Source organism: Gossypium hirsutum, chromosome A06 (assembly GCF_007990345.1).
Source record: "Gossypium hirsutum isolate 1008001.06 chromosome A06, Gossypium_hirsutum_v2.1, whole genome shotgun sequence".
NCBI lineage: Eukaryota > Viridiplantae > Streptophyta > Magnoliopsida > Malvales > Malvaceae > Gossypium > Gossypium hirsutum.
In genome coordinates, this window is record NC_053429.1 from 34,576,560 (window position 1) to 34,580,466 (window position 3,907).

Consider the following 3,907-nt stretch of genomic DNA (forward strand, 5'->3'; position numbering starts at 1 on the left):
GGGGTGGAGGATGTTGAGCAGTCAGATTTGTTCACACAAACCCTGAATACCACTTATTCATCATGTGGAGGAAGACTTCCCTAACCCCTTATCCTTAACTAACTGTGGGAGGTCTACTTTTAGATGGCATTGCCCCTTGAGTAGGAGCCAGCGTATTACTTTTTACCTTATCAACTACAGCTCGATTGGGATCCATTTACTATATGAAAACACAGTTTAAAATTTTCAGGAGTCATCACACTATCATAGTTTATTCATGGCATATATAGCTAGACTTTTACACACGTTACATTAGTCCGAGAATTGACTAAACCGTAACTCTGATACCACTGAATGTAACACTCTTTACCCGTATTCAATGCTAGAATAGGGTACGGGGCTTATCATACGAGCAAACATACAACTTTGGGTCATAAATTTGCATCCAAATTAAAACCATTTGCATTAAATCATAAAGTCTTTGATACGAGCCTACGAGCCCCAAAACATGCATTGGAAGTGGTTCGGGACTAAACTGAGAACTTTAGAAATTTTTACGCAACTTAGAAAATTTTCCACTAAACATGGGTCACACGCCCGTGTGGATACGGGATACGCCCGTGTGGGCAGGCCGTGTGGTCACACATGCCTGTGTCCTGACCCCGTGTAACTCACTTACTTGTAACCCATGAAAAAATTGAGATCACACGGCCAAGTCACACGCCCGTGTGCTAGGCCGTGTGGAAAATTAATTTTCGTAAAATAGGTGCAGACTTCACATGGCCCGGGCACACGCCCATGTTTGAGGCTGTGCAGTCCACACAGCTGAGACACACGCCATTGTCTATGCCCGTGTGCTAAATTCTGAGCATTCTGTTTCTCAAAATTAGGGTGTAGGGGACACACGGCCGGATCACACGACCATAGGGCAGACTATGTGTCACACACGGTCTAGACACATGGGCGTGTGTCTACCCATGTAGACAAAAATAAGGCTATTGACCAAGCCATTTTTCCACCCTTTAATGTACACACCTACACAACATAACATACAACCAAACATCCACAACCAAGACATCAACACATCATTCATGAAAGGCATCATTATATGAATATACTTATAACCAATATTGGTTCATTTCCAATGGTCGTATACAAAATGGACTTCTAACCAATATAAGCCAACACATTTGGCCAAATCAATTATGACACATAACAAAATGACCAAGTCCTCTATACATGCCATAACTCAAAATGTTGATTTCATTAATACCGAAATAATTTTTGAGAGTATGAGTGGATCTCCAATGGTCTCCGAACCCAAGCTAGCTTGGTGACACTAAAAGACAAGGGAAAGAAAGGGGCGTAAGCTATATATTTTAGTAAGTTCATATGCAAATAATAAGCATCTTAACCACACCTAAATCATACAACTTATATAATATAGGATAACATAAATGTTATTAAAATCTTATAGTCATAACTTGCATCAATTACAACCTTACCACGAGTTCATCACCTACAGAGTTTATTACTTATGAGTTTTACGTACATACCTGTACCAACTCGTAACATAACCACATCCTTTCACATCTTTGGCATTCTCGTTGAACACTTGGAATATTATTGAATACTCGAAAAATCTTGCACATAAATGCCACATATGTAGCCAAAGCTACCTCATATCTCATAACACATATAGGCTCACTCTTGAACTATTCATGGGCCTGCTCACACAAGCTGTCAGGTACCTGCAACATATGCTGGAATATCCAGCCACTGGTAGGAGGTACAAGACCAGCACCCGGATCATATAAACACATATATACATGGGTTCCTATTGACATGTCACTCGTATCTTTTTCTATTCCTAAAGTTCAACCGGGATTTCTCGCTTGTTGAAACTTTGCCGAATACGTCCAAAGAGTCAATCACACAATTCATGCAATATTAAAGAATTTAAAACATAAATATAACATTGTATTATTTACATACGAACTTACCTATGTATAAAAATAGTAGAATTGTACCTAATCGTCAAGCACTTTATTTTTCCCCCGATCTAGGTCCGAACCTTGTTTTTCTTGATCTATAATAACAAATTTAACTCATTTAATACTCACATTATTCAATTTGGCCCAAAAATATATTATGGCAAAAATTACATTTTTGCCCCTAATGTTTCTCATTTTTATGATTTAGTCCCTAGGCTCATAAAATGAAATGTATTCAACTTCTTCAACACCCTAGCCTAGTTGAACCATTTTCATACTTATACCAGCCCACATTTTTCACTTAATCACACTTTTACTACTCATTTTCTAACTTTTACAAATAAGTCATTTTTGACATTTTTACCAAAAATCACTTAGCAAAAGTTGTTTATCTTACAACTAACATATATATTCTACCATTAGACATCAAAATACATGCATGTCTAACATGGGAAAAATTTTAGACTTTGAAATAGTCCTTGGAAAAGCTAGATTAGGTTACATGGATCTCAAAAACATAAAAATCATTAAAAACGGGGCTAGAACAAACTTACAATCTAGCTTGAAAGCTTGGAAAACCCTATCTATGCCTTCTCTTGTGATTTTCGGCCATGGAAGGATGAAATTGAAAAGATGACATCTTTTATATGTTTCATTTTGTCTTTATTTTCCAAATGACCAAAACGCCCTTAATACTAAACTTTGAAATTTTACCCTACCTTGTCCATCTTTGTCCAACTTGAAGTAAAATAGTCTAATTACTATTTAAGGACCTCCAAATTAAAATTTCATAGGAATTAGACACCTCTAGCTTCTAGAACATACATTTTACACCTATTACAATTTAGTCCTCTTAGTCAAATTGGACACCTTATCGATAAAATTTGTAACATCTCGAATTAGGGCCTAGTCAAAATAGTGGTTTCAAGACCACAAATCTAAAATAGAAATAATCATTTTATGAATGTTACAAGGTCCATGATATATATGCATGCCTGTGTGAAAATATCGATGAGAAATTTTACCGATAAAGTGTCTAATTGAGTTATTAGGACTAAATTACAATAAGTGAAAAACATGTGTTCTAGTTGATTTAAGGGCTTAATTGTGATGAGATTTGAAATTTGAAGTCCTTATTTGGTAATTAAACCATTATATGTCACTATGGACAAAAATGGACATAGGAGGGATAAAATATCAAAGTTATAATGGAAGGCATTTTGGTCCATTGGTTAATAAAATAATTAAAAGGGAAAAATAGTCAAAATTTGTGTCCATCTTCATTCTCCTTGGCCGAATTTCACAAGAAGCCATAGCTAGGGTTTCTTTCATCTTTCAAGCTCAAAGTAAATGCATTCTAGCCCCGTTTTTAATGTTCTTTATATTTTTGAAATCCTCGTAGCTCGATTTAGCTATTTTTACCTTTAATTTGAGATAAGGTTCATGTTCAAAAACATACCCATGAATGGCATGCTTGTTCTTTGATGTCTAATGGAAGAACATGAAGGTTTGAGGTGTGATAAACAACTTTTACTATGTGGTTTTTGGTGAAATTGATAAAAATGACCTAATTGTAAAAGTTGTAGAAACTATGTATAAATGTGTGAATAAATGAATAATGTGGGTTGGTATAAGAGGGAAAATGATTCGGCTAAGCTTGAATAATGAGAAAATTTGGTACTTTTCATTTTACGAGCCTAGGGGTAATTTTGTAATTTTGTAAAATTTTAGGGGAAAAATTGTAATTTTTCCATATCATTATTTTTGGACTGAAATGAATAATGCGTGTATTAAATAAGCTAAATGTGCTATTATAGATCAAAAGGGACGAAGGATAGATCTTGACTGAGGAAAAGGCAAGGTTGTGGACTAAATCGCAAATTTGCCATATTTTGCTCCAAGGTAAGTTGTGTGTAAGTAATTAAACAACTCCA